Source organism: Puma concolor, chromosome D2 (assembly GCF_028749965.1).
Source record: "Puma concolor isolate L17-30 chromosome D2, mPumCon1.1.hap2, whole genome shotgun sequence".
Taxonomy (NCBI): domain Eukaryota; kingdom Metazoa; phylum Chordata; class Mammalia; order Carnivora; family Felidae; genus Puma; species Puma concolor.
Window position 1 is genome coordinate 43,890,409 of NC_141677.1, and position 22,948 is coordinate 43,913,356.

General features: G+C 36.7%; 1 protein-coding gene across 6 annotated transcripts in view; it reads left to right on the top strand.

The window, feature by feature from the left end:
• The window catches only part of CCSER2 (coiled-coil serine rich protein 2), a 196,183-nt gene that overhangs the window by 57,801 nt on the left and 115,434 nt on the right, over positions 1 to 22,948 (top strand). The window contains exon 1 of one of the 6 annotated variants that reach the window (XM_086680174.1): positions 12,718 to 12,803. The exons of the other annotated variants lie outside the window; for them this stretch is intronic. The gene's annotated coding sequence lies outside the window, so the exon portion shown is untranslated. Of the gene's footprint in view, positions 1 to 12,717; positions 12,804 to 22,948 lie in introns of those variants that run through there. 6 annotated transcript variants of the gene reach the window in all.

The following is a 22,948-nucleotide window of genomic DNA, read 5'->3' on the forward strand; positions in this document are numbered from 1 at the left end:
AGATAGTTTGGAGGATTGATGGCAAATGTTGAAACAGTGTTAAGATCTCGTTGTGACAGTGGATTTACCATTTTTGTTCCAAAATTCTATCAATTTTTTGCTTTTTATATTTTTAATGTATTTTGTTAGGTGTGTACTTGTTCAGAATTGTTTTCTTTGTGAAATAGGACTTAAAGTCATGCTTCTCTATTACTCATTCTCTATTCTCTATTACTCATGCTTTTTGTCTTAAAGCCTTTCCCCCCCAGATATTGTATATTATATCAGTTTTATTTATGTATTTTTCATCCTTTTACCATGAACCTTTTTGATACATAGCAAATAAGTTATAATTTTTTTAAAAAATTACAATATCTCTTTTTCTTTTAACCAGTGAATTTAGTCTTTTTATGTTTGTAGTTATTGATATACTTGGACTTCATTCTGCCATCTGAAACTTTTTGTTTCTTTTTCTCCTTTTTTCCCCTAAAATAGTTCAAATAAATATTTATAACTTAATCCACAAGGAGCTTAACATATTCTCATTTTTCTTGGTCTCCCCATCCCTCTCATCTAAGCCCATGTCCTTCCCTCCCCCCGATTCCCCAACCACCATCATGGTTGTTCCTTACAAGTGTTCATTCCAGTCTAGGTCGAGACAAGGAACTCTATACATATTGGCTTTTTAAAAAGTATTTTATTTCATTGTTAGAAATGGCACCACTTTTAAAATTTTATTTTCTAAGTTTTTGTTGTATGTGCAAATATACTTAATTTTTGTATTTTGAGCTGTTTTTCCAGTGATCTTGGTGAATTCACTTATTAGTTTTAATAATTTGCCTATGGATGTTTTTGAAATTTCTACATATACTATGCAGTCATAACCATTTGCACAGTCTCCATCTCCCATCCTCCCTTTTATTGCACTTGTTAGGACCTCCAACATAATGTCGAGTTGAAATGGTGATAGAATTTCAGCCAAGTTTTAATAGTCCACCATTAAAATTTCTGTGTGTGTGGGTGTATATGTGTATGGGGGGATGATTATAGATATCTTTAATCAGATTAAGGAAGTTCCCTTCTATTTCATTTACTGATTTTTTTTTGTGAGTAGATGCTAATTTTTCTCTTCATCTATTAAAATGATAAAAATATTTTCCTGTTATATGTTATATATTTTCTGTTGGTGTAAATAGATTACATTTCTTGATTTTCAAATATTACATTTCTTGATTTTGAATACTGATATTCAAATATTTTCTTTCCATTCCAGGAATAAATTCACTTGGTTATGATGTGTTATTATTTTAAATGTTGTTGGACTTGACATTCTAATAGTTTATTTATATTTTTTTGCATTTATGTTTATGAGCAAGATGGCTTTATTTTTCTTTAGTTTTCTTTTCACATGTGGTATCTGGGTTGTGCTAGCTTCATGAATGAGTTGAGAAGTCTTTCCTGTTTTTTTGCCCTTTCAAGGAATTTATGTATAATTGATGTTACCTCTTTCTTAAATGTCTACAATTCACCAAATGAAGCCTTTTGGACCTGGAGTTTTCTTTGTGAGGGTTTTTTAATGACAGATATAATGTTTTTGTTTTTGTTTTTTTTTTTTTTCTTTTTTTAAGTAGGCTTCATTCCTAGCACCAAGCCCAGTGCAGGGCTTGAACTCACCATCCCGAGATCAAGGCCTGAGCTGAGATCAAGAGTCCGATGCTTAACTTACTGAGCCACCCAGGTGTCCCAGAAATGTACATATAAATCTTAATGAGCATATCTACTTAAAACATTTTATCTGCTGAGGCGTCTGGGTGGCTCAGTAGGTTAAGTGTCCGACTCTTGGCCTCAGCTCAGGTCTTGATCTCAGGGTGGTGAGTTCAAGCCCTGCGTTGGGCTCCAGGCTGGGCACGAAGCCTACTTAAAGGAAAGAAAAAAAAAAGGATTTGTATGTATATTTCTTCTTGTGTTGCGTTTTGAGAATTTGTCTATTTTGTCTAAGTTGTCATTTATTGGTGAAAGTTACTCAAGATTATCTTATCTTTTAACATCTTTACAGTCTTATAGTGATGTCTACTCTTTCATTCCTGATGTTGATAATTGGTGTTTCCTCTCTTTTTGTTCATTTCAAAGAGCAAAATTTGGTTTTCCTGATTTCTCTCTTTTGTTTACTTTTTTTCCTGTTTTATTGATTTTTAGGTCATATCTTTCTTTCCTTCCTTCCATGTTTTTTTTAAATTTTTTTTTTATGTTGTATTTATTTTTGAGAGCAAGAGAGAGCATGAGCGGGGGAGGGGCATAGAGAGAGGGAGACACAGGATCCAAAACAGGCTCCAGGTTCTGAGCCATCAGCACAGAGTCTGATGTGGGGCTCAAACTCACCGTGAGATCATGACCTGAGCCAAAGTTGGACACTTAACCAACTGAGCCACCCAGGCACCCCAATTTTATTTCTTTTTTTCACCCAAAATTCTTAACATGGAAATTAGAGCATTGATTTTCAGCCTTTGTTTTACTATTATTATATACATTGATTTTCTTAAAAAAAAATTTTTTTTTTTTAATTTTTTTTTTTTTTCAACGTTTATTTATTTTTGGGACAGAGAGAGACAGAGCATGAACGGGCGAGGGGCAGAGAGAGAGGGAGACACAGAATCGGAAACAGGCTCCAGGCTCTGAGCCATCAGCCCAGAGCCCGACGCGGGGCTCGAACTCATGGACCGTGAGATCGTGCCCTGGTTGAAGTCGGACGCTTAACCGACTGCGCCACCCAGGCGCCCCATTAAAAAAAAATTTTTTTTAACGTTTATTTATTATTGAGAGACAGAGAGAGACAGAGCATGAGCCTGGGAGGAGCAGAGAGAGGGGAGAGAGCCTGAAGCAGGCTCCTGACTCTGAGCTGGCAGCAACAGAGCCCGAACGTGGGGCTCAAACTCACAAATCATGAGATTATGACCTGAGCCAAAGTCGGACGCCCAACTGACTGAGCCACCCAGGCACCCCTATGCATTGGTTTTTATAAAGAGAAGGCTTTATTAAATAGTGAATAATACATTGAATAGCACTTTAATAGTAAATATAATAGCAAGTTTCTTCTAATGTGCCTTGCTTTAAAACAGTGAATTCTGAAGCACCTGGGTGGCTCAGTTGGTTGAGCATCTGCCTGGATTTCAGCTCAGGTCATGATCTCATGGTTTGTGAGTTCAAGCCCCACGTCAGGTTCTGCACTGATAGTGCAGAGCCTGCTTGGGATTCTCTCTCTTCTCTCCCTTTCTCTCTGCCCCTCCCCCACTGTGTGCACATGTGCTTTCTCAAATAAATATTAAAAAAAAAAAACAATGAATTCTAAGTCATGTTATATAGGCCATCTTATTTTTTCTTTCCTTTTTTTTAATCTTTAGTACATTTGTGTATTTGTGAACAATAAATAATAGTTTTTTATGTGTTTTTACAACTTATGTAAGTGATACATGATGGTCTGCAACTTTTTTTCCCCTTAGTTTTGTTTTTGTGATACATGTGTATTATAAGTGTAAGTTAATTCATTTTTACTGCCATATAATATGTATAATATGGTGTATAATATCTCTTAAATATACTATTTTTTCTCTCTGTTCCCTTGCTATTGAACATTTGAGCTGTTCCTCACTAAATAATAATAATAATAATAATAATATTTAAATAGTGCAGCAGCAAACATTCTTACTCATGTCTCTGATCATATATGTTAGGGTTTCTTTAGGATATAAACCTTAAGAATAACATTACTGGATCAGAACATATATGGATCTTCAACTTTATTAGATGCTGCCAAATATCTTCCTAAAATGCTTTTGTCAATTTATCCTTCCCATCAATGAAGAAAGATTTCTATTGTTCCTCATATTCACCGCACTTGCTATTATCTGACTAAAATTTTAGCCAGTCTGGTGAGTATGGAAGTGTATGTCATGTAATTTGCATTTATATTATTATTTATCATTTTTCCCATATATTTCCTGGCTGTTTGGTTTCATTTTATGTGAATTACTTAGTTACTTTGCTGATTTTTCTGTTGTGTTCCTTTGCCTTGTTCTTACTGATAAAGGAAATTTTATGTTGTCTGACTTTAATTCTTGTTAAATGTATCACAGTGTCTCAGCCAGTGGCTTTTAACTTTGTTTTTTTTTGCCTTTTACTATTTCTAGTTTTAAATTTTCATGAAATTGAATTTAGCAGTTCTTTCTTTATGGTTTTTACCGTGCCTCTGTGTGTGTGTGTGTGTGTGTGTCTTTGTGTAAGACATTCTTTCCCATCCTAGGACCATACAGGTATTTTGCATATTGAGAGGCAATATAGCACAGTGATTAAGAGCCAGGGCTCTGGAACAAGCTAAATTAAAAATCTCACTTCTGTCATGTATTAGCTGTGGATCCTTGGATTCTCTATGTTCACTCCTTTTTTTATAAAATGGAGATAATAATAGTACCTACCTCTCAGGCTGATTTTAGGAACGACATGCCTAAATAGTGTGGTAGACATGTGATACTGGTAGTTGAGTATTTTGAGTATCATCTCTGGCTGTCTCATGTGGTTGCTGTAAATATTAAATAAGGTCATACATATACTTAGTGCCAGGAATATAGCAAGAGCTCAGTACATGTTAGCTATTTATTATTTTATTATCTTCTAGTTATTTTAATTGTTCCACATTTAAGACTTTGCTCCATTTGAAGTTGGTATGAGGCATAATAATTTATCCTTATTAATACATCTTCATAATATACTTGGGGTACTATGGAGAAAAAGGTTGATGGGGCTCCTGGGTGGCTCAGTCAGTTAAGCGGCCAACTCTTGGTTTTGACTCAGGTCATGATCTCGGGGTTCTTGAGTTCAAGCCTCACCTTGGGCTCTGCACTTACAGCATGGAGCCTGCTTCGGATCTTTTGTTTCCCTTGCTCTACCCCTCCCCAACTCATTCCCCCCTCTCTCTCTGTCTCCCTCTCCCTCTCTCTCAAATAAATGTTAAAAAAAAAAAAAGTTGGGGGGGTTAACATTGTAGCCCTAATACTGCCTATCCTTAGAAAGGCAGGCTGTTTCCTTAAACAGTTTCCTACAGTGATAAAAAATCTTTCCCTAAATAAAAGTGGCTCATTGTACCTGAAGTGTTTGTACAAATAATGTAGTTTATACTGGACACTTGGCTTTTGTTCAGAGATTCTGGAGTTGTATACATGCTGGGCAGAGGATGCCCATGTGACCAACTCCCAATTTAAATCACCTCATTTCTTTTTTTTATTTTTTTTTTTTAAATTTTTTTTTTAACGTTTATTCATTTTTTTGGGACAGAGAGAGACAGAGCATGAACGGGGGAGGGGCAGAGAGAGAGGGAGACACAGAATCGGAAACAGGCTCCAGGCTCTGAGCCATCAGCCCAGAGCCCGACGCGGGGCTCGAACTCACGGACCGCGAGATCGTGACCTGGCTGAAGTCGGACGCTTAACCGACTGCGCCACCCAGGCGCCCCTAAATCACCTCATTTCTTAGGAACATTCATAATAGACAACACATTTATTTATTTATTTATTTATTTATTTATTTATTTATTTATTTAAGTTTATTTATTTTGAAAGAAAGACAAGCAGGGGAGGGACAAGATGGGGAGGGGGAGAGGGAGAGAATCCCAAGCAAGCTGTACGCTGCCACACAGAGCTGAACTCTCGTGAGTTCTCAAACTCATGAACCAAGAGATCATGACCTGAGCCAAAACCAAGAGTTGGATGCTTAACCAACTGAGCCACCCAGACACCCCTAGACAACTCTTTTAATTTGTTGTCACAACTTTTGGGCATTGAGAAATTAAGCACATCCTGTGTGACTGCACTGGGAGAGGACTTTTTCCTTCAACTTTGCCCCATGTTTGCTTCTTTTGTATTGCATCCTTTTTCTAGAACACATCTTAGCTGTGAATATGACTACATGCTATGTCCTGTGAATCCTCATGAATCATCTAACCTGGGGGTGGTATTGAGGACTCTGACACAGCTACTGATTCAAAGTTATCTTTGTTCACTGAATGACCGTATATATGTGTGTGTGTGTATATATATATATATATATATATATATATATATATATATATATTTGAAGTATAATTAGTATAGTGTTATAGTAGTTTCAGGTGTGCAATATGATGGTTCAGCAATTCCATACATTACTCAGTGCTCATCAAGGTAACTGTACTCTTAATTCCCTTTATCTGTTTTACCCATTCCCCTACCCATCCTTCCTCTGGCAACCACCAATTTGTTCTTGTATTGAAGAGTCTGTTTTTTAAATTTGTCTCTTTTTTTCTTTGTTCATTCATTTATTTTGTTTCTTAAATATCACATGAGTGAAACCATATGGTATTTGTCTTTCTCTGACTTATTTCACTTAGCACTGTACCCACTAGTTCCATCCATGTTGTTGCAAATGACAAGTCTTCATTCTTTTTTATGGCTAATATATATTATATCTTAATCCATTCATCTATGGATGGACACTAGGGTTGCTTCCATATCTTGACTGTTGTAAATAGATAAGTTTGTATTGTTTTAAGCTATTAAACTTTGTGGTAATTTGTTACAACAAGAACAAACTAATACACCTATATATTTATAAATGTGTTTTTCATTAAAGTCAATCTGATTACAAAACAACAATAAAAGTCAGAATGCCTAACATTCTTAATGAGACTCTTTTAAAGAATAATAATTATGTAGTTCTTCTTGCTATAAATGCACAACAAAGATGGTATTATATGTGCTATATTTTTTCCAAATAAATAATATTTTCCCTCTTTCAAACAATTTTCCAGTAGATGCCTCTTGAATCTTTAGGATTGAACTGATCTCACATTCTTATAAATCCTTCCAACATAAGATGCTGCACTTTCCTCATTGATTATAATTAATTTCACTGACCATTGTGATAATATAATTCACATTTCCTAAAAATCGGACTAGTTCACATCAAACCTTGAAATTAGCCACTGTTTGAAAAATGAAGCTTTTAGCTCTTTGGATACTTCTAGACCCAAGCATCCATATTAATCATATAAAATAATACATATCCCATAAAATTTACTACAAAAAGAAGGATTTTGGGGGGCACCTGGGTGACTCAAGTCGGCTAAGCATCCAGCTTCAACTCAGGTCATGATCTCAGAGTTCAGGAGTTCAAGCCCTACGTTGGCCTCTGCACTGACACTGTGGAGCCTGCTTTGGATTCTTCATCTCCCTCTCTCTCTGCCCCTCCCCCACTTGTTCTCTCTCTTTCTTTCTCTCTCTGTCTCAAAAATTTAAAAAGAAGCATTTGTCATGATTTTTATGAATTTTTTGTCATTTGCTTTGATAATACAGCAGATACATGTACAGGTCTGGGGATGTTTATACCACACCTATATTATTAAGATTAAGATGTCCAAGAAAGCATCTTCCTTCAAATTGGCAGGTAGAATTGGGGGTGGAGGAGTGAGGCATGAGGAGTCAGAGACTGAGCAAAGTAACAAAGGCACACATAAGGAGGGACAGTGAACATGGGGAATTAGAACCCAAGTAATATGAAAAGAGCATCCATGCACAGGTTGGCCTAACATACCAGTCTTACTGAAGAATTCCTTTTTTGAAAATCAAAACATTCAGATTAATTGCTTCTCCTCTTGTCTCTGCATAGACTAGAAGAATGAAAGGGGAAAGGCTAATATATGGTTGGATCGTTAATTTGTTCAGCATGTGTTTTAAATTTCCATTCTGTGCTTCTGTACTCTAATTACTGAGAAATATATATGAGTAAAGAGACAGTTGCTGCCTGAGTAAAAACTCAGGATCCAGATTAAGAGAGGAGATATACTTAATTCTGACCGTTAAAGGAGTATTCCATGTTTGCTTTCAACTAATACATGCTAACCCATTTTGAGTTCAGAGTTTGGGGACATTGGTATGGCATTTCAACAAAAGCTTCTTTATGAGTTTAAAATGAAAAGAGAACAGTTTTATTTTTTTGCATTTGTTTAATTTCTGCCTCCTGTTTCTTTGGGATATAGTATTAGGGGCCAGCAAGCTGTAGCCTGCAGGCTGCCAGTGTGTTTTTGTCAATAAAGCTTTATTGGAACACAACCATGCCCTTTATGTATAGTCTTTGGCTGCTTTCATGCTGCTGTGGCAGGAATGAATAGTTGCAACAGAGACTGTATTTGCCCACAAACTAAAATATTTACTATTTCGTCGTTAAAAAAAGTTTGCTGACTCTTGGATTAGAATACTACAAATAATTTTAAAGGTTCAGAAATTAATTTTTCAAGCTAAATGTAAGTCTGTGTAAACTCTTTTAGGCATTCACTTTTCTTTTTGTTCTCATTCGTAGTACCATTTTTTTCTCTGGCCACCAGTCATCTATTAATCCATTCAGTATATTTGACTGACTGTTATGTGCAAGATATTGAGGATACATTGATCAAGGCAGCTACAGCTTTTGTTTTAGTGGTGTTTGTGTTTTAATGAGGCAGATGTCATTGAAATATTTAGTGAACTCATTAACTATCTTCAGGTAATAAGAGGGGAAAGTGCTGCAGAGGAGAATTACTAAGTATGAAAGTATGTTATTGGAAAACCTGGTCTAGTGTGGGTGTTAGGTAAGGCATTTTTTGGAAATGATATTTGAGCTAAGTTGTCCTAGGGTAAAAAGGGTATAATAGTTGCAAGAATGTTATGTGTTTTAGTAAACAGCATATGGGAAGGCCTTAAGGCAGGAAGGGATTATGGAATATTTGAGGAACCAAGAGAAGGCTAGTATAGCTTGAGCAGTGGCACAGAAGGGTGGAGTGGCAGGAGAGGATGCTGTGAGTATAGAGCTTTTATAGAGTTCAGAGGATTTGGATGTTTGTCCTAAAAATTGAAAGGGAATTATTGGAGGATTTTAAGCCTGAAAGGGACATTGCTCAATTTACATTTACATTAAAAAAGTGCTCTGTATGGGGGTGCCTTGGTGGCTCAGTTGGTTGAGCGATTTCAGCTTAGGTCATGAACTCACGGTTCATGGGTTTGAGCCCGGAGTCAGGTTCTGTGCTAACAGCTCAGAGCCTGGAGCCTGCTTCGGATTCTGTGTCTCCCTCTCTCTCTCTGCCCCTCCCCAGCTTGTGCATGTGTGTGCGCACGCTCTCTCTCTCAATAATAAAAAAAAGTTGCAAAAAATTAAAAAAGAAGGCTCTGTATAAAGATTGAATTAGAAAGGAACAAGGCAAGATGCTGGAAGCTACTACTGTTTCCTGAAGGATGCTAGTGGCTTGGGCTAAAGTGGTGGCAGAGTGAAGATTAGAGGTGTGGGTGATTTTGAAAATAGGTTTAGAGGGTACACTTGGCAAAATTCCATTACTTGCTGACTGTAGAGAAGTCAGGTGTCACCTTCTTACTATTAGAAGCTATGACTGAGGAGTGCCTGGGTGGCTCAGTCAGTTAAGCTTCTGACATTGGCTCAGGTCATGATCTGATATGGGTTGAGCCCTGCATCGGTCTCTGTGCTGACAGCTGAGTCTGGAGACTGCTTCGGATTCTGTGTCTCCCTCGCTTTCTTCCCCTCCCCCACTCACTCTCTGTCTTTCTCTCTCTCTCTCTCTCTCTCTTTCTCTCCCAAAAATAAGCATTAAAAAAAAAAACTAAAAAAATTGCGTTAAAAAAAGTTATGACTGATACTGTTGGTTCTATTCATTCTGCCAAAATCATCCTAAATTGCTGGTTTAATTTGATATTTGTTGTTTTTCTCATTCCTTGTAGTGTCAAGTCTAAACTCCTTTGTGGAGTGTTGTCATCTTATACTGGTCTGTCTGGTTGCCTTTTTTTTCCCCCTTAATGTTTATTTATTTTGAAAGAGAGAGCGCACGTGTGCATGTGGGGGAGGGGCAGATAGGGAGAGAGAGAGAATCCCACGCAGGCTCCACGCTGAGCACAGAGCCCAATGTGGGGCTTGATCTCATGACTGTGAGATCATGACCTGAGCCCAAATAAAGAGTTGGACACTTAACCGACTGAGCCACCCAGACACCTTGCCTGATTGCTTTTAATCTACTACTACTTATTTTAAATATACGTGATATTTCATTATCTCTCTTATCACCTCTTTTAGGTTTCTGGCACTAAGTAAGGGCTTAATATATACTTGTTGAAATGTGTGTTATGATTTAATTTGAGATAAACAGAAAACTTAAAGTTACCGTTTAATACTATTCAGTACTTTTCCTTTTACATTGTGACATAACCTATTTACAAAGTAAGTTTCTAACGTACCACGTGTCATAATAGCAAGGTGCAAGGAACTAAAAATGTGACATTAGCATGGATGTCATAGTGGAGGGACAGCTTTCAGAAAGTTGAGACCGTCTTAATATAGGTAAATGAAAACCTCAAACTGATATTGATACATTCAGCTATGCTGTGGTACAGAATACAGAACTTGAACACATAGAAGGATCTAATCCAACTCAGTTATTTTTTTGTTTTGTTTTGTTTTGTTTTTTACAGATAAGGGGACAAAATAAGATGAAACTGAATTTTGTTTAATTAATTTTTTTCCCCAAACTAGTGAATCTTCTACATGCATTTGATTATTATTATAGGTTCTTTTGGCCTGTTAATGTAACTTTTATGTATGAAAAAAAGTTTAAATTTATCAAATATAACTGGTAACCCTTTAAACATAATATTTTTCTTCACTCTATATATTTTATTATAGACTATTATAATAGGAAGTTTAATTTAGTAATTATTTACTTAGCTTCTACTATGTTCCAGGCATACTGTTAAGTGCTGAAGATACTGATATGGATAAGGTTGTCTTTGTTCTTGATGAATACAAAGACTAGTATGGTTGGCAGATATACTATAAATAAATTATCATAGTGTAATTTTATGCATGATATGATTAGTATGCATGTGGTCTCAAAATAATGCAGAAGGGAGGTTTAACTGTGTGTGTGTGTGTGTGTGTGTGTGTGTGTGTGTGTGTTCAGAAGGTTTCGAAGAGGAAGTGACATCTGAGTTGTTTCAAAAAATGAATACAAAGTTAACCAATTGGCCAAGGAAGAGAGAGGATGAGCATTCATTTTAGGCATAGGAAACAGCATAATAAACTCCATTTTATGTAATATGCAGTAAGTCTAATACTCAGCCATTATTGGCACTCACTGATGCACTGGAAATGGACTGGTTTAAAGAAAGAAAATTGAATCTCAAAGAAGGAAATTCAGACCACTGAAGGATTTGGGATCATTAAATACATTCATTTTTCCATCATCCAACAAGAGTACTACACTAAATCACCAATGCATTTTGGCATTTCAATTTATTAAACATTGTTATGATTTTGTTAAATCAACATTTGTTAAGTAGAGCCCCCAGGATGCTGGATAGTGAGCAGAGATAGAGAAGTTTACTACTCACAGGCCTTGGAAGCAGTATATCCCCTTCCCAAGGGGCCACACAGGAAGGTTAAAGGCAGGATACAAACAGAAAGAGTGATGATCTAGGTATGCCTTTTTAGGGTATGTGGGTGGAGTGTTTTGGGGTTCCTAGGCCAAGGTGGATTGTCCAGTCAGACTATAAAGAGCAAGGGTTTTGGTAAGCTTCACAGCGATTTTACCTGAGGGCCCCCAGGGGAAGGTGTTGAAGGCAAGGTACTTACATTTACTTGTAACTGTGGGCTGTCATCTAGGGCTTACATTTGCGCAAGGGATTAGTGTCAGTTTAAGACCCTCTCAGGCACCTTAGCCAAAAAATGCATGCTGAGGCAGCAATGTGATGGAGTAGCTCAGCTAAACTTTCAACAAACATACATCTTAACTGAAATCTGCCACCCACCATTATAACCAATGTGGCTAAAATTATTCATCTAAAACCTGTAAAGGCTAAAGTAAATTTAAAAAGGTTTAAGTCAAGTCAAGCAGAACTTGACTTGGACTTTTTGCTGAAGTCCACAACGTATTACAAGGCTGGCAGGGCAGAGAGTTTACCTACATTGACTGGAAGTTCCATACAAGATCACACACTGACTCTTCTCTCCTTCCTTTTCAGCTGCTATTGTGCTTATGTGTTGGGCTTTCTCTCTTTCAGCCCACTGGGAAGTACTGCAGAAAGGAGGGAACAGATACTTATACAATAAACTTTGCAGGCAATAGGAATAGAGTTGGATTTAAAACAGAAGAAGCAAATAAGTCTAATTACAAAATTTAAAGAGACAATGTACTGTATTTGCTTTCTCTTGATGTTGTAACAAATTAGCACAAACCTAGTGTCTTAAAACAACACTCGTTTATAATAGTTCTGTAGGTTAGAAGTCAGACACAGGTCTCAGTGGGATGAAATCAAGGTGTCAGCAGGGCTGTATTCATTTTGGAGGCTCTAGGGAAGAATCCATTTCTTTACCTTTTCCAGTTTTAAGCAGCTGCCCTTGAATCATGCCCTCCTCCCTTCCTCCATCTTTAAAGCCAGCAATGCTGCATCTCTTTGACCATTCTTCCTCTGCCTCTCTCCTGCCTCTCTCTTGTACTCTAAGGAGTGATTACACTGGACCCACCTCGATAATCCAGGATAAAATCCCTATTTTAAGGTCAGCTGATTGGCAGTCATAATTCCCCTGGCAACCTTAATTCCTCTTTTGCCGTGTAACCTAACCTATTCACAGGTATTATTCCAGGCATTATTTTCTTTATCAAGAAGATACTTCATTTCTCTGGAATTTCTATTTTTACTGCAGTAGAATTCTTCAAGTATGTTGTGACAATCATAATCTCAGCATGAAGATCTCAAAATGAAACAGTGAGTAGTCCTTTCTTCCTCTGGAGCTCTTAGATTTGGAAATTTATGTACTGTGTTTATTTTTTTAAGGTATTCCTGGGTATTAAAATGTGTTTATGTTTGTTCCTGGGAAGAATGGAGGAAAATCTAAGATCATCATTTCATGAGAGCAAAAGAGAAATAGCGAGCTATAGTTGAAGTCTTCTCTTTTTATTTACATAATTCACAGAGAATACAATGATGAACAGTTATTTATTTATTTAAGCATAGGGTATTCTTTGTAAAGAATTTATGTAGACATGTTAATAGAGTTCTGTTCTCTTGGTCTGGGAACCATCTTTATGGTAAGGGAATTTCTTCTGTAAAATGCATGCATTGTAGGGATATTTTATAAGCTTGTTTAAACTTGGTCACTCTCATCACGTCTGGCCATTTATTTGAGTTTTCTTTACAGTTAGACTAACTGCCTTAGCCTTTATTTCAGGAAGAGTCTTGTAGCAAAACTACATCTGAAATTTCTCTGAGCAGGGATTTTTCAATGTCATGATGGAAGTGAGAGACAAGGAAGAACACTGATTAGAAGTTACTGGGTCACCTGGATGGTTCAGTCTGTTGAGCGTTCAACTTCAGCTCAGGTTGCATCTGACTCTGTGCTGACAGCTTAGAGCCTGGAGCCAGCTTTGGATTCTGTTATCTCCCTCTCTCTGCCCCTTCCCTGCTCGCACTCTGTTTCTCTGTCTCTCTCTCTCAAAAATAAACATTAAAAAAAAAAAGTTACTGGAGCAGAATGTTAGTCTGGATTTATTTATTTTCACTCACTAAATATGTTTGGGTCTCTGCAAGATAATAATTATAAACAAGAATTTTTGAAGCATTCTTAAATGAGGAGTTTGATCCATTATCCTTTTCAAATCTGAATTTTTTTTTTTATCACCTCCATTGTTTCTGTGCCCTTTTCCTAGAGTTTGAATGATTGGTTATTATATGTCACATGAGTTTATGCGCTTTTCTCTATTTTGCTATTTCTGTTCATTTTTTAATTTTTTTAACCTTTTTTTTATTTTTCCTGGAGTCTGTTTTCTGGCCCCCTTTTTTTCTTATGTTTATTTATTTATTTTGAGAGAGAGAGAGGGAGAAAGAGAATTCCAAGTAGCCTCTGCGCTGTCAACTCAGAACCAACACAAGGCTCAAACTCACAAACCGTGAGATCATGACCGGAGCTGAAATTAAGAATCAGATGTTTAACTGACTGAGCCACCCAGGCACCCCTGGCCCTTACTGTTTCTAGATCAGGCAATTACTTAATTTTTTATAAAAAATTTCAGGGGCGCCTGGGTGGCGCAGTCGGTTAAGCGTCCGACTTCAGCCAGGTCACGATCTCACGGTCTGTGAGTTCGAGCCCCGCGTCGGGCTCTGGGCTGATGGCTCGGAGCCTGGAGCCTGTTTCCGATTCTGTGTCTCCCTCTCTCTCTGCCCCTCCCCTGTTCATGCTCTGTCTCTCTCTGTCCCAAAAATAAATAAACGTTGAAAAAAAAAAAAAATTTAAAAAAAATTTCAGACATACTCAAACCTGGTGAGAAGAGTAAGGGGGCTCACTATATCAGGTATCCAACTTAAAGAATGTTCAAAATCATGGCCTTTTCCCATTTATAACCCTATTCATCCACTCCTCTCCTCCAAATGGGCTTAATTTAAGTGAGTCTTAGACATCATCATGATTTGTGTGATTTATGTGATATAATATAAAATTATATTAATATAATTTTTAGAATGGTATTAACATATATGTAAGTGTATACTTGTACATTTATGTGTAGATATTTCTGTATTCTTACTAATTAGTTATTTCTGAATGTTTTACTAAGATAAGTATTCTTGTTCAGACATAGCTAAATTTCACTATTGTTCCTCTAAAAAAATGAACAGTCACTTCTTATGATTAAAATCCCAGTCATGTTCAGTCTTTGGTAAACTTGAGTTGTAGATTTAAAAATTATTGCAAAGCTAATAGAGTTCCTGTGTATCCTATATCCAGTTTCCTCTATTATTAGCAAATCACTATATTATTAGTATATTTGTCATATTAACCAATATTTCTATCTTATTATTTAGAGTCCATATTATTTAGATATTCTCAGTTTTCCCCTTCTTTTTCTGTTATAGAATTCTGTCCAGGATACTGTCTTAGAATTAGTAGTCCTGTCTCCTTAGACTCCTCTAGGTTGTGACAGTGTCTCAGACTTTCCTTGTTTTTGATGGCTTGGACAGTTTTGAGGAATACTGCTAGGCGAATGTTTTGTAGAATGTTTCCCAAATGGGATTTGTCTCATGTTTTCCTTATGATTAGACTGGGGAAATACGTTTTTGGACAAAAGGCCACAGAGTTAAAATGCATTCTTATCATATCATTGCAAAGATGCATACTGTCAATATGACTTAACCATTGTTGCTGTTGACCATGGTTACCTGACTTGAGATAGTGTTTTTCAGGTTTATCCACAGTAAAGTTGTTCTTTTCTTCTCTCTTTCCATAGTGTAGTCTTTGGGAAACATCACTTTGGGCAGTCTACACTTATGGAGTAGCTAGTTAGGCTCTACCTCCATAAGGGTGGAGTATGTCTGTGTAAATTATTTGGATTTCTACTGCAGGATGGAAAAGGATTTGTCTTTTCTTCCTCATGTATTTATTTATTTATTTAGTCATTTCTTTATATCAGTGTGGACTTATATATTTTATACTTTTGGTTCTAATTCATACCCCATCATTGTATTTTTTGTTATTTTGTTTTGAGTACCTTTTTTTGTTTGTTTGTTTTAAGCTTTCTAGCACTACAAGATGCCCCAACCTCATCTTGTATATTTCCTGCCTCAGTCTTAGAATCAGCCCTTTCCTCCAAAGAGCCTTCGTTTCTAATTGGAGAATTGTATTAGAAACCAAAATTTGCATGTGAGGTGTGTGGCAACCAGGGTTTTGGTTCTGGATTTTGTCAGCTGAAAGCGGAGATGTGTGTGTGTGTACTAACCTGTGTATATATACCTATCTATAAATATTTCTGTATGTTAACATTCGTATTTTGAGCTAAATATGAGTTCACAAATTGATATGTCCAATTCTAACCCATTACCTTGTGCATAATTCTTGCTTCTACCCCTTGTTTGTTTGTAACCCCCACTCCAACAGGGAGAAAGGTGCTTACCCTCAGCCATCCATGTAATTGTTCAGTTCCAGTACACATGTATAGTCCTATCAGAATTGTTACTTTGTACTCCGACAGGAAACACCTTTATTAACTAGTGCTTATAGAATTTCTTAGCCTTTAGTCTTAAGACTCCTTTCATTTCTGAAGTTACTTAGGTCAGCACCTTATACCACTCATCCCTTTCAGTGAGGTGGTTTCATATATTTGCAATACATTTAGACTTCTGTCACATTCTGCACTCCCTCCAGGGACCCTTATTTCCTAAAATATTTTTTAAATTTGCATACATTAAGGTTTACTCCTTGTGCTGTAAAGTTCAGTGGATTTTGACATGCTTATGTTTTGTGTTCACCATTACAGTATCATAAAGAATACTTTCACCATCCTAAAAATATTCCCTACACTTCATCTATTTATCCCTCTCCCCAGTGAACCACTGGCAAACACTGATGTATCTCTATAGTTTTGCCTTTTTAAGAATGTCATGTAATTTAAATCATACAGTGTATATAGCTTTTTCATACTGGCTTCTTTCATTTAGCAATATGCATTAGAGATTCATCCATGTCTTTTTTGAGACTTGATACCTCATTTTTAATTTATTTTTTATTAAAAAAAATTTTTTTTAATGTTGACTTATTTTTGAGAGAGGGAGACAGAGCATGAGAGGGGGAGGGGCAGAGAGAGAGGAAGACACAATCTGAAGCAGACTCCAGGCTGAGCTGTCAGCACAGAGCCCAGTGTGGGACTTGAACTCATGGACTGTGAGATCTTGACCTGAGCCGAAGTTAGACGCTTAATCGACTGAGCCACCCAGGCGCCCCAGATACCTCATTTTTTAAATTGATAAATAGTATTACATTGCATGGATTTACCACAGTTTGTTTATCCATCCATTTATCAAAGGAAATCTTGGTTGCTTCCAATATTGGGTCATTATCAATAAGGCTGCCATAAATATCCACATGCAGTTATTTCTGTGGACAGATGTCATTGTTGTTATTGTTGTTGTTTTTAATTATTTTGGGAAATACCAAAGAGTGCAGTTGCTTGATCATATGGTAAGGTTATGTTTAGCCTTGTAGGAAACTGCCAAACTGTTTTGTAAAGTAACTACAATTTTGCATCCCCACTAGCAGTGAGTGAGAATTCCGGTTGCTCTTCATTCTCACCAGCAGTTGATATTGTCAGTGTTTTGGATTTTAGGCATTTTAATAGGTGTACAGTGGTATCTCATTGTTGTTTTAAATTTGCGATTCCCTAATGACAAATAATGCTGAACATCTTTTCATATGCTTATTTGTCATCTGTATATCTTGGGTGAAATGTCAGTTTAGATCTGTTGCCCATTTTTTTTTAATTGATTTGTTTTCTTGTTGAGTTTTAAGTGTTCTCTGTATATATTGGATATAAATCTTTTATCAGATATGTGTTTTACAAATATTTTCTCCTAGTCTATGCCTTGTCTTTTCATTCTCTTAAAAGCATCTTTCACAGAGCAGAAGTTTTAATAAATTCCAAATTATCAATGTTTTCTTTCACAGATCATGCTATTCATAGTATAGTTAAAAAAAATCATTAAACCCACGGTCATGTAAGTTTTCTACTTTGTTTACTTCAAAAAGTTTATAGTCTTGTATTTTACATTTTGGTCTATGATCCATTTTGAGTTAATTTTTGTATATACTTGTATTTGTGTTAATTTTTTTGCATATAATTTTGTCTAAGAGTTACAGCACTATTTGTTGAAAAGACTATCCTTTCTATATTGAATTGCCTTTTCTCCTTTGTCAGAATCAGTTGAGTATATTTGTGTTGATCTACTTCTGAGCTTTGTTCTGTTCTATTGATCTATGTGTCTATTTAGCCAATAACATGCTGTGTTGTTGTCTTGTTTTGTCTTATAGTAAGTCCTGTGTTGTATAACAAAGAATTCAGCTGGCTTTTGTATCTAGTGTGTGCATGAGAACGTCTCCATCTCTGGAATTTCTGAAGTGGTGGGAGTGTTTTTGTTCACAGTGACCTTAATAGTTAATGAGATGACTCAGGATGGGGAGAAAGAACAACCAAACCTGTGATTTATAGAGTTGGGGCATTGAGCCATATGATATTAGCCTGACCTCTGGGGAACAGAGGAAGTGGGATGGAGATTGAGTTCAGTATATAGCCAATGATTTGATCAATTGCCTATGTAAGGATACTCCAATAAAATCTCTAGACACTGAATCACAGATGAGCATTCCTGGTTAACAGTACTCTGTGCATATTGCTACTCATCACTATACCAAGGAAGTGACCTATTTTGATTCCACAGAGAGAGAATACAGAAGCTTTACATTTGGGGTAATCCCAGACCTTGCCCTCTGTATCTGTTCTTTTAGCCGGTCATGATTAATATACTTTTTGCCATAACAAAATTGTAATTGTAAACTATATTGCCCTCCTGAGTTTTGTGAGTTGCTCTAATGAATTATTGAACCCGAGGGAGGGAGTAGCAGGAACCTCTGGATTTGTTTAGGGCCTAGGAGACCCTGAATTTTAGCTGGTGGTATCTGAATTAAGGTCAGTTTTTGGAAGGCTCTACTTTTAACCTTTGGAGTTTGTTTTAACTCTGGATAGTTAGCATGAAAGGTCACTGCAGTTTGTGTCATAAAAAGTGAAATTTGCTATATCAACCCTGACTGACTGCAACAGGTGGTTTGAGAAGAGAAGGGATGAGGGGGCAAAGGGGTAATGAATTTTTAATTTTGGGATTGCTGTATATTCACTCATGATATGAAAGTGCACCTATACTGTGATCCATAAGTAAAAGTATGGAATGGAATTTAGAAGTGTTGGTGGATTCAACTCCCAATGAGATGGCTCACAGGATATATACATGAGAAACCAACTAAATATACAATTCCTTGATTAGTGTTATGTGTATAGCTAAAATGAAAGTAATATAGAGTTCTGGAGTGGATTTTGATACTGAGCCAAGCTTAGATTTCAGTCGGTCTGAACTACAACCCAATAGTCTTAAAGCCACCAGCAATGGGAAAGATTATTCTGGGACAACAACAGAGAGTATTATTATGACCTCTGGTTACCAGGAAGATAGTCCAGTTGGAGGGAAGGCAAAACCAAGAAACTTCTGACACCAGGGGTTATAGTGCCAAGGAGTTGTCTCATATTATGAATGTGTACATCATTAGTTTCTTGAAGAACTTTTACTGAAATGGATTGTAAGAGTGACTAATTTAGGGTCAATATCTTTGGTTTTGAATGCTGCAGACTGGAAGAGAGTGTTTGGTTGACACAGAATGCACAGCTCACTATGTAACAGTCACAAATGGCTATATGCAGTGGGAACAGGTAGCCTGGTGGACTGGATAAAAGCTGCTGTAAAGTTTGTTTCCTGAGAAGAGAAAGTATCTTTCTTCTATAAACGTGTAGTGGAAAGCCCCAGATGAAGTGGCTGTATACCTTTTAGCAAGCATACTGGAGAGGCTTTATGGTCATTGGGATAGTCATCTATGGAATATGCCCCTTAACCAGATCATGATAACTGCTGTGATTAAGGAGGCCCCTTTTATTTTTTTATTTTTCATTTCTTTTTATTTGAGAGAGAGAGCGTGCGCCAGAGAGAGAAGCAGAGGGAAAGAGAAACAGAATCTGTTTTTTTTTTTTTTTTTAATAAAATTTATTGTCCAGTTAGCTAACATACAGTGTATACAGTGTGCTCTTCGCTTTGGGAGTAGATTCCCATGATTCATCACTTACATGCAACATCCAGTGCTCCTCCCAAGAAGTGCCCTCCTCAGTGCCCATCACCCATTTCCCCCTCCTTCCCACCGCCCTCTCCCCATCTACCCTCAGTTTGTTCTCTGTATTTAAGAGTCTCTTATGGTTTGCCTCTCTCTGTGTTTGAAACTATTTTTCCCCTTTTCTTTCCCCCATGGTCTTCTGTTAAGTTTTTCAAATTCCACATATGAGTGAGAACATATGATATCTCTTTCTCTGACTGACTTATTTCACTTAGCATAATACCCTCCAGTTCCATCCATGTTGTTGTAAATGGCAAGATTTCATTCTTCCTCATTGCCAAGGAGTATTCCATTGTATATATATATATACCACATCTTTATCCATTCATCAGTTGATGAACATTTGGGCTCTTTCCATAATTTGGCTATTGTTGATAGCGCTGCTATAAACATTGGGGTACATGTGCCCCTATGCATCAGCACTCCTGTACCCTTTGGATAAATTTCTAGTAGTGCAATTACTAGGTCACAGGGTAATTCTGTTTTTAATTTTTTGAAGAACCTCCACACCGGAGAAAGAGAATCTTTTCTTTTTTTAAATATTTTTAATGTTTATTTATTTTTGAGAGTCAGAGCATAAGCAGGGTAGGGGCAGAGAGAGAGGGAGATGCAGAATCCAAAGCAGGCTCCAGGCTCCGAGTTGTCAGCACAGAGCCTGATGCAGAACTTGAACCCACAAACTGTGAGATCATGACTGGAGCTAAAGTCGGTTGCCTAACGGACTGAGCCACCCAGGTGTCTCTGGAGAAAGAATCTTAAGCAAGTTTCATGCTCAGTGTGGAGCCCAGTGCAGGGCTCAGTCCTACCCCCCTGGGATCACAACCTGACCTGAAATCAAGAGTCGGCACACTGAACCAGCTGAGCCACCTAGGTGCCCACGGGGGCCCTTTTAAATGGGTACCCCATGTAACCATGCTGTAAAACCAAGCAACTGTTCAAAAAACTTTGTCATATTTGCTGTTTCAGTTTCCCTTAGAGTTATTAAAGATGTTTAAGAAAAAATAGAATCATTAACAAGATAAAGGAGAAAGACAGAAGGGGAGTGCCTAGGGACTTGTTCTTTCAGGGCTCAATGTTTATTAGAAATGGGATGAATGTATTGAACATTAATGAGGTTGAAGCAGAGGTGTTAATATAGGGCTATTGAAGATTGAGTGTACCAATGGGAGCTAGTGCTGGCTCCACAACCTTACAGGGCCCCTATGACTCCACCCTATTTATCCCAGTTTGGAGGAATTTAAAAGGTGAAAGGCAAAGATGGAAATGAGAAACCTGACCTGGAATCACCTGACACTGTGATCTGGTAGATAAGTCAAAATGAAGATTGAAGAAGGATCAAGGTCTCTTGGCTCTTACTTCTTCCCCTCTGAGGACCTAAGGCATACCTTAACGTATGCCAGTTGGTAAAATGGTGACTGGGTGTAAACGAGACCTTTCTGAGACTCCCTACCGCAGGAACCCCCAGGTTTTGGTATCAAAACCTGTTGATGATGTCCTAACTAGGGCTACTTTTAGACTGAGAGAATATAGTTATGTTTATGGATTGATGGGATTAAAATAAAAGTTCAGATGAAAACTGGAATGTTTAAATAGGCTTTATGTGAAATGATTGGTTTCCTTTACCTGAATGTTTTATGGAGAATAATATTATGCCTTACCTAGTATTGTAAAACCAGAACTGCTTGGTGATGTCTTAATGTAGGGAATGCAATGGTTGATGGGATTATCTTGTTCTATGAAGGTTTCTGAATAATAATACTACCATAGAAAATATAATTACTAAAAACAGCTTGAGGGTTTTTGTTTCTTTTTTTTTTCTACTTGAAATAGTTTCTCCCTGAATGGTTATTCCATGAACTTGATATATAGTTGGTTTTGTGTGTATCATTTTACTTTTGATTTTTAGGGATTCATTTAAACATTGTTTGTCTTGTTAATCTTATTAATAAGATTGGAAACCACCCAAATATCCAAGCAATATCTATATTTCATAAGAATATAATATTACTGAGGCTAAGCAGGGAAAGAAATATGAATATTATATTCATAAATACTATATCTATTATAGTTTAAAACATTTTTATGTATTTTTTGTTACTCAAATGCTTTTAGAAAAAGTAAGCAAATATGGATATATTCACCTTATGGCTGAATCATTTTACAAACCACTAGCAATGTATAAGTCTTTAGGTTTTCTATATCCTTGATAACAGTTTTGGTGTTTTCATTTAATTTTCTTTAACCTTAATTTTTTTTTTTTTAAATACAGCCATCCTACTAGGTGTTAAGTGATATTTTATTTGGCTTTGATTTACATTTCCCAAATGAATAGTGATGCTGTTCATTTTTCTTGTGCTTCCTGGCTATTTGTATATCTTTTTCAGAGAAATGTCTATTCAGTCCTTTACCCCTTTTTTAAAAATTTTGGTTTGTATTTTCATACATTTTGGATACTAGACACTTATCAGACACATGATTTGCAAACATTTTCTCCTATTCTGTAGGTTGTCTTTCTACTTTGTTGATAATATCCTATGATCCACAATTTTGATGAAGTGCAAATTTAATTTTGATGAAGTCCAATTTATATTTTCTTTCATTATGCTCTTGATGTAGTATCTCATTTTTAATGTTTATTTTGAGAGAAAGAGAGAGAAAGCACGAGTGGAGAAGGGGCAGAGAGCGAGAGGGAGAGAGAATCCCAAGCAGGCTCCATGCCATCAGCACAGAGCCTGACTTGGAGCTAAGTCTAATGAACCATGAGATCATGATCTGAGCCAAGATCAAGAGTTGGACGTTTAACTAATTGAACCACTCAGGCACCCCTCTTCATGTCATATCTTAAGAATTCATTGCAACATCTAAAGTTATGGAGATTTAACTCTGTGTTTTCCTCTGAAGTTTTATGGTTTTAGTTCTTATGTTTAGATTGTTGATCCATTTAGTTTTTCTCTGCAGTTCTATGGTGTGAAGAAATGGTCCAACTTCATTCTTTTGCATGTGGATATTCAACTCTCTCAGCACCATTTGTTGAAGAGATGATTCTCTCCTTATTGAGTGCATATTGTCACCCTTGTCAAAAATTAGTTGGCCAGAGGTGTATACATTTATTTCTGTTCGCTCAGTTCTGTTCTTTTGATCTGTATCTCTGTCATTTTGT